This window comes from Alligator sinensis, unplaced genomic scaffold (assembly GCF_000455745.1).
Source record: "Alligator sinensis unplaced genomic scaffold, ASM45574v1 scaffold30_1, whole genome shotgun sequence".
NCBI classification, from domain to species: Eukaryota; Metazoa; Chordata; order Crocodylia; family Alligatoridae; genus Alligator; species Alligator sinensis.
The window spans coordinates 291,243-299,952 of record NW_005842060.1 but is presented as its reverse complement, the minus strand read 5'-3'; the positions used below and the strand labels follow the sequence as shown (position 1 = coordinate 299,952).

General features: G+C 42.4%; 1 protein-coding gene across 1 annotated transcript in view; it reads right to left on the bottom strand.

The window, feature by feature from the left end:
* FER (FER tyrosine kinase) overlaps positions 1 to 8,401 on the bottom strand; it is a 340,335-nt gene extending 331,934 nt beyond the window's left edge. Inside the window, exon 1 of the mRNA XM_025203513.1 lies at positions 8,385 to 8,401. The gene's annotated coding sequence lies outside the window, so the exon portion shown is untranslated. The remainder of the gene's footprint in view (positions 1 to 8,384) is intronic.
* Positions 8,402 to 8,710: the final 309 nt, after the last annotated feature.

The window sequence follows — 8,710 nt, the reverse complement described above, 5'->3', positions numbered from 1 at the left end:
GAAAGAGAATAGAAAATGCTTTCCCTTGGGACATGAAATACTATGAACAAATTTCTAAATATAGCCAGTGCATTTTTCTCTTACCAAAAATAGCCTTATAAATCATGGAAGCACACAAACCTATACACATTTTTCAAAATAGGATTCCAAAAAGCATTCCAGACATGTTATTTAAATAGCGCTCTGAGAAACATTATTTAACAAATCTTAATAAAATCAGATTGAAAGCATCATATTAGGAAGTGTTATTAAAGCCAATATATTTTGTTACCTATGTTTTTTGCTTCCTTTGTTCAAGTCAAAACACACTTTTACTTTATTATAGTCCATTTCTCTTACGCTACATGCATGGGAAATTAAATGTACAGGGCATTGTGTGTTTTTAAAAACCCATTTTTATTATTTTCTAATACAAACATTTCTACTAAACACTCTGGTACAACTAGAAGGATGCCTAGAGAAATATCCAAAATCATAATTTTTTCAACAGTTATGTTTCATGCCGAACATGACCTAAATTTAATCATCACCAAACATTATTATAACAAAAATCAGTAGTGCTGCCAAAGTTACATCAGATGTTGGCAGTAACAGCAAGACAGCATATCTCCCTCATGGAGTCAATGCTTTCCCTGCTAGCACTCAGGCAGCCAAGAAAAGGAAACTATCTGACTCAAAAGTAAAATGGACAAGAAACCAGAACCATGGACTGATACTGAAGGAAGGCACAGGGCTACCCCATTCTTCTTTCCACAGGTGGTCCTCCCAGCATCTTGTGGAGGAAAGAAAAATGGGGCAGATGGCAGACTGACAAGGGGACAGTATGGCAGACAAGTTGGACTAAGCATATAAAGAGACCGATACAGATTCCTGAGTCTTCCTATTCGCTGCTGGTAAACACATAAAAACAAGAGGCAACCTTCTCTAGCTCTAGTCTATATAAAGTACAGGTGTCACTCATTTGGCACCACAGGCAGTATCCAGCTCAGGGCTCCTCGCCACAGCTGCCAAAGCAGGTGTGTGGGCACCAGCAGCCAAACCTCAACCCCCACCACTGCAGCTGCTGGGGCCACTACACTGACTTGGTGACTCTTACCTTTGTGCTGATGGAGGTTAAATGACCAAAAGATATAACACTGCTCTGGTGGCAATGACATAGAAACTCCCTTGCTGCTGGCAGCTGCAAGAAGCCCCACAGGTAGAATGAACCACTTCCCCAGCCCGTGAGCCATATGTTTAACACCCCTGGTACACAGCGGTGGAAGTCAACCTTTTTGACAGGCATAGCACAAATTAAGCCCTGTGCCCTCCTCCAGTGCCAGTCCAATCCCCTTCCCCTGCCCGATCTACTGTTTTGCTTTCTACTCCCTGCCCAACCACTGATGTGCTTTCTGCCCTGTCTGCAGCTGTGTTTGCTGCTCCCTCCCCAATCTGCTGTGTGCCATTCACAGAGGCTGCCAGTGCCACTTGCAGCACATGCCAGTCTGGCAGCCCTAGTATAGAGGATGACAATCTTCTAGTGCTCTCAGTTCCTCACTTAGTTCAAGCAGCAGATATCTGCATACTAATTTAAAAATTTCCAATGCTGCAGATGAGGCATGTGGGTGTCAATGATGTCACATTATGGAATTTTGTTTTTCCAGTTTCCTTTTTTAAAAACCTACAAAAGTAGATACAAAAAGGAGTTAGAAGAACACTAGGTAAGTTGCAAGAACAAGCATCCCATTTAAAAAATACTGAATCAAGGTTGCCTGTACAAACTTAATTCATCTCACTGGGGTACACTTTATAGCAGGGCTGTCCAACTTCTGCATGACACAGACTGCAGATCCAGGGGCCAGACAGGCAGCCTGCTCTCCTGCTGCGTGGGAAGCCACACCCACCTTCTGTCTACAGGTGCAGACTGAGCAGTCCAACCCCTTCACCACATACGCAGTGCAAGCTGCTCTTCTTCTCCCATCACCACCACACAGGCAGCCTGGCCCCCTTCCCACTGCTCCAGCCCCAAAGGAGCAAGGGCAGAAAGCAGAAACCAGAGGAAGCAGAGGGAGTCCAGAGACCCTGGCTGCCACTGTATCAACAGCAGTAAAAGGAGCAATGTGGGGAGTACTGGTTGGGAAGAAGTCTGGGGGCCACACAATTCCTCATGGGCCACATGTTGAACAAACAAGCAGGACCCACATAATTAAAGACAGTATTATCTTATCCCCCCTGAACCAAGTACTCTGCCTATTGCACAGGATGGATCTGCTCTAGGAATGAAAAAAACACTGTGTAGTAAAATAACTGATGTCCACAGAAGCAAGTCCTACTGTAACTGCAGCAAACTTAGATGAATAGTAAATATGGCAGGGGACTGCAGGAAGAAAAACAAACAGACTCATATTTTGAAGCAATCAAATGCTACCCTGAAGACTTGGATTCTATCCCTGGCACCATCTGTGTCCCTATGTAATGCTAATCAAATCACTTAAACAAGTGGTCACTAGTTGCATGTTCCTCATTTTCTGGGTGCCCAGTTTGTGACATTGGGATGTGATCTGAAAAACTGAAGAGGGCTTACAGCTGCAACTGTATACAATAGGAGCTGTGCTTTGAACAAATAAAGTTCCATCTATGCCAAGTACTCTGAAAACTCAAGTGTAGGTTATCCAATATAACAAACATTATCTTATTCCAGGACTTGGTTTCCCACCTATAAAATATGAATAATACTCCTCTCTCACCTCACAGGCATGTTGAAAAAAGAAAATATTTAAAGAATATATACTAGGATGAAGAAAACCATGAAATAATATTCAGTCTTCAGTGAATAGGTCAGAGAAGCCCATGAAATAAAGCATACAGCACATTTAACATCAAGGATAAATAAAACAGCTACTAAAAGCGAGCACTGTCCAGCCTGCGCGCTATCCTGTGGAAAAATAGTATATGATCATGTAAAGACTACATTGTAATACATATGCATAAAATGGGGATTTAACATTGCACAGGCAACCTTATTTCTGACTTTCGCCAACTACTGAGCACTAAACAGTGGATGGTATGATCTCTGCTATCACTATCATGTATTTCACTACATTTGGCATAACTGGTATCAATCTTAACAGCAGAAAGAAATAGCAAGGATCACACAAGAATATCCTAAGGTACCTATACAAGGTAATAGTACAGGCTGGTACGCACAAAAGCAACTGCCCCCATAATTAAGCTCTGAAAAGTTTAGATTAATACATTTCAAGGCCAAAAAGAGGTATTATTATAATGCAATTCATGGATGCCAAAGATACAGGCCATGGCTGGATCTGGCCTGCAGGAAGCCCCATAGGGCTGGAAATTTGGCAGTGAGATGAGCAGTGGCAGCATTAACTGCCATGTCTCCTGTAGCTGTAGCAATTAACACTGCTGTTACATATCACACCGCCAAATTTCCAGCCCCTTGGGAAGCCACACAGGCTGGATCTGGAACTGTGCTATCTGGTCCATGCGGCTGCCCACGGGGCCGAAAATTTGGTAGCAGGTGGAGCAATGGCAGCCATGACTCCTGGTGCCACAGCAATTAACACTGTTGCCATCAATTTCCAGCCCCATGGGCAAGGCTACAGACCAGGTGACACAGCCCTGTGCTAAAGATCCACAAAGCATACAATAACTATACTGCCAAAATGATATAAAAACTATCTTGGAGATTTTGTTTTGAACAACTTTTTAAGCATCCAGGTCAGCTACAGCATAGGCAGCAATCCCCAAGTTGAAATATGGAGAAAATATCATTTTTGTAAATCACCAGGAAAGCACAAAGTTGGCTGGAAAACAATATCTTGCTCCAAAGGGGCGCTGTAAGCTCCTCAGGTGCAGCTAAACCAAACTTTAATCCATGAACTAGCATAAACTAATAAAAAACAATAGAGTGCACTGCCTTCTTGAATTTGCTGATGAAAAGGAAACACATTGCACAATGAAGCAACACAAGAAAGGAAAGAGATTATAAAATGGGGGGAAAATGTGTCTGTTACTCTGAGGAAAAATTAGAAAGAGTGAGGATCCTCAGGAAGCTTTCTTCAAAATCTTTTCTGTACGTCATGCACTGCAACAGTTGCATGACATTCAAAGAAACAAAAATTATCTTGAACTAAAGAAAAGCACCAAAGCTAATATCTTTAAGCTGTTAGTAACAGATCTATATCCATTTGATATTAAGGTTTCCCTCCTCAAAGAAGTCAGAAAAAATTAAAAACAATTTTATTATGTTAATACTAATGAATTCTTTGAAACAGAATCATTCCACAGCAACATTTTAGCATGCTACTGAAAAATTAATTTCTGTACAGCAGAAACTTGTGATGTAGCATTTCCATTTACCTATGCTATTTTTTAAATCCTCTTACTGCTTAGAAATACATCTTAAACACCAAGATAACACAAAAGCTTTCTATTCTGATTTCAGATGGTAAATGCTGTCACAATTCTAACTTTCAAAATACATTTTGTTCCAATTAAAAATCTCTCCATCTGTAAGAACAACATAAGTACAACATATTTTGTAAATAAATCTCTAATACAAGTATATCAAAACAGCTTTTTAGTGTTAAATGTAAGTGTTCTTTTGTTCTAAAGTGGAAAATATTGCATGTTCACTCTGAAGTAAAATAAACTGTGCAAGCTTTCTCCCTATTCTGCTCCTCCTTCCCTGGTGAAAAGTATCCCCCTTTTCCTTCCCTAGACCCACTTCCCACACACTGGAAGACTCCTCCCTGTAAGCTGATGACCTCATGCAGCTCGCCTGCCTCCCTGTATGGAGCAGCTCTGGGCTTTAGGCCAGTTTCTCCCTGCCCCCATTCTGACTAGGCAACATACCTTACTTCATCCTGCTGGTTCCCAGCTAAAAAGTCTAAGTCAGAAAATGACAGCAAGTGGAAAAAGGCAATGCAGAGAGAATAAAGGAGTCTCTTAGCACAGACGAAATGTACAGCCACTTGAGATTGACCCCAGGCAAGAGTCCCATTTCAGCACAACTTCAAACTTGTAAGACAACCTCTCGCCTCTTCTTGCTACAAAATATGAGTTGATGATAGAGAGGTACTGAGAAAAATCTACAGAGAGTACAGAAGGGCAATTTCAAAATGAGTAAAAGGCCAGTAAAGTCTGTACTAGCTACTTCTGTTGCAATTTGGTTGTCTGGCTTTCTCTTGTCCAATTCACATTCATAGATTTCATAGACATTCGGGCTGGACGGGACCACGGAGGATTGAGTCCAGGCCCCTGCCCCAGGGTCAGGAAGTCAGCAGGGATCATAGGATCCCAGCAATATAAACATCCAAAAGTGTCTTGAAGGCGTTCAAAGTAGGTGCTTGAACCACATCCGGCGGCAGTCTATTCCAAACCTTGGGGGCTCGGACAGTAAAGAATTTCTTCCTTATGTCCAGCCTGAAATAGTCGAAAAGGAGTTTGTGACCATTTGATCTTGTCATTCCTTGGGGCACTCAGGTGAACAGACTTCAAAACTTCCGCCCTGTATCTTTTATTAGACCAACTCAAATAGTTGGAAAAACTTTTCTTTGCCAGCTTTTGGGTATAAATACCCTTCATCAGGCTGAGAAAGCATCTGCCTGATGAAGGGTATTTATACCCGAAAGCTGGCAAAGAAGATTTTTTCCAACTATTTTAGTTGGTCTAATAAAAAATATCACATTTACCCAAAGAACCTTGTCTGACTATGCCTTTAGACCAACATGGCTACAACCTATACAGGAAACCCTTGCCATTCGCAGGGTATACATTCTAGGGATCTCTGAAAATGGGGAAATCCATGAATACGTTCATGAACAGCGGCGGGAGCATGGTGGTGGCAAGCGCAGAGCCCCCACGGACGCTGCCAGCACTGTCAGCAGTGGGGTGTTAGGGGGTGGAAGCATGGCTAGAGCATGCAGGGAGAGAACGTGTATGGGGAGAGAGCATGGGTTCGAATATCTGAGGTACGAATATTTGAAAACGCGAATGGCAAGGGTTTCCTGTACCCCTGTAACTTCTCATCCTTATATTTCAGACAATGTACAATTTTACCTCCATCTCTCATTCTCCACACCTCCTGCAAAAATTCCACTGAGAACTACCCCCTACATCCTCCTCTAATGTTTTAAATTCCTCCTTATCTCCCTTTTCAACAAATTATTTTTTCCGCTTTCAAATCCTTCATTAAATTTCTGCTACAATGTAAACAATAAACAGCAGCATTGAAAAAAAGATTTTGGGGTCTTAGCAGACCTCAGTATGAACCTGCAATGTGATTCAGCTGTAAAAACAGAAAATGCAGCATGAGGTTTCATCAACAGGAGCATTTAGGTATAAGAGAGAGATGACGGTGCTGCTCTACTCAAAGCTGCTTAGGCTTCATCTAAAGTACAGTGTGCAGTTTTGGGCTCTGCACTTTAAAAAGGATGCAGAGAAGTTGGAGAGGATCCAGAGACTGGCAACAAAAAAGATTAAGGGTTTGGAAGGCAAGCCACACGAGGAGAGGCTGGAAGAAGTCGGCATGTTCAGCTTGCAGTAAAGGCAATGAAGAGGGCAAATTACAGAAGTCTTCAGAAAAGGGAGAAACCTTTTCTTCATTGCTGCACAGAGCATGACAACACAGAGCACTGGCTTGAAACTGCAGCAAAGCAGATTTAGATTGGATATCAGGAAAAAAAATTTCACTGCTAAAATAGTGAAACAGTGTACAAAGCAGACTAGGGAGGCTGTGGACTCTCCATCATAGCAGGTTTTCAAGAAGAGGATGCATAAATATTGGTTAGGGATCTAGGAGTAGCAATGAAAAAAAAAGTTGCCCAAACCACCAATGTCACTTCCACCATTCAAGTTCAAGTAAGATATTTTGGTAGGGGAAGCAATAGGCAAGGAAACTAGAACTAACACAGAACTTGAATAAAGTCAGTCACTGCATTCTTCACAGGCTGTTAACTTCTACTCCTCATTCCTTCCTCCTCCGTTTTAGAGGTAAATCGTCTTCCCTTTTTACGTGGGAATCTCTCTTACAATTTACCAGAAACTTCTAGTGCAACATTCCTTGTAGGGGTAACTAGGAACAATGGTCACAAACTGACAGAGAGCAGATTTAAGCTAGACATCAGGAAGAACCTCACGGTAAGGGTGGCCAGAATTTAGAATGGGCTTCCAAGGGAGATGGTGCTCTCCCCTACCTTGGGGGTCTTCAAGAGAAGGCTGGATAGGCATCTGGCTGGGGTCATCTGATCCCAGCATTCTTTCCTGCCCAGGGCAGGGGTTCCAACTCGAAGATCTGCTGAGGTCCCTTCTGACCCTAGCATCTATGAATCTATGAACATGAGGTCATCAAAACATAGAAAAAGAACCACCTATATTAACTGTCCAACAGGAATTGGAGACTAGGTAGATGACCTGTGCTCTGATGAAGCCTGCATTCTTTATTTTTCTATTTTAAAGAAAGATAACCTTCAAAATGTGCATCTACCTAGTCTTGTAACCGCTTGGTTTTTTTTAAGTGTTCCCTTCGTTCTCTACATCCCGCCCCCCGGCGCCTCTTTCCTTCCACTATTTCTTATGCTTTCTCCATCATTTTAGATGGTAAATTCAGAGCACAACCTTGACTTCTGAAGTTTATATAGCATGTTTTCACATCAGCACTTTACACACAAAACTATACAGGGAAAGGTGGGAGGGGAAACATTGCTGAAATACAAGGTGTGGGAAGGTGACAGGCTTCTGCTGAAGAATAGGAAGAATGTAAAGACCTACACAGGCAGTACATTTCGTTGACAGAAACCTTCAAACCCTAGTGCTGTTAGTCCCCTTCCAAATGCATCGTTGCCTGAACCCATACATAAACAGATTTGCTATTTTAGTTGCAAAAATATATTTTCATAAAAGCTCAATGCTTTCAGTTTTGCATTCTAGCAATATCTTTTAATCCTCTATTCATTACTGTATTTCCAAATTCTTACACTACATGAAGAAAAAAGGGAAGAATTTGTAAAAATGCAGATGGTCTAAGCTGTGCTTACCATTCACTATTTTAACCCACCCTCCCACCCCTTTGTTTATCACCACTTGCTTTAAGTATAAATCATTTAAGCCAAGGACCCAATTCATTTTTAAAACCATTGCATACTAGAAGTCCACCAACATATCTGTTGCCTATTGGACCAGCATCGATAAAAGGGAAATTTACATTATTGGCTATTGGCTTTTTTGGCCATTGTAGCGAATAATGTTCTCCGATAATTATGCCTTTAGGCCAGGGCCTCCAAATGCCTGGGTTCCCCCCCACCGGTAGGGCCAGGGCCCTCAAACACCTGGGTTCCCTCCCACAAGCTGGGGCAACCCCAGATACACCCCCAACCCCTCACCAGCAGGCCAGGCTAGGCTGCAGCAGAGCAGCTGCTGCAGTGTCCCGGGCGTTGCTGTGGACTGGGGCAGGCGCTGTAAAAGGCACCGAATGCCACGGATGTGACTGGGGTTGGGAGGGACAGACAGAACTGAGCTGCCCAGCCCAGCTCAGCGTGACTCAACCCGCAGTTAATATCTGTTGTTGGATCGGTATCAGCTGATACAGCTGATTAATGGGCTATCAGTATCAGCCATGAAAATCTTTATCACTGCACCCGTACTACATATACTTTCATCAGTCTCTGGAAGGCATACCTTTATTTCTCATTAAAAGTCCGTGAATATT